Source organism: Sinocyclocheilus rhinocerous, unplaced genomic scaffold (genome assembly GCF_001515625.1).
Source record: "Sinocyclocheilus rhinocerous isolate Xijiao unplaced genomic scaffold, SAMN03320098_v1.1 scaffold1229, whole genome shotgun sequence".
Classification (NCBI taxonomy): domain Eukaryota; kingdom Metazoa; phylum Chordata; class Actinopteri; order Cypriniformes; family Cyprinidae; genus Sinocyclocheilus; species Sinocyclocheilus rhinocerous.
Genome location: NW_015650319.1, coordinates 4,312 through 4,539, shown reverse-complemented (window position 1 = coordinate 4,539; position 228 = coordinate 4,312).

Below are 228 nucleotides of genomic sequence, written 5' to 3'. Positions count from 1 at the left end.
ACTTTTCGGTACCTCCGTCGAGACGGTGGTTGAGAAGTTCAGGGAGGCGAAGGCACGCTCAGCGGCCTTCAAATCCTTCATTCCCCGAAGTTCCAGGTCTGAGCTCGAACAACCCAGGGGTCCTGGCCCGTCTCGTTCTGAGGATCAGAGACGAGCACAGAAGGCTAGTGTCGCGGCTCGCGCTTCTCCCCCGCCTGCGGGGAGGGGGAGGAGGAATCGCGGGGCAAA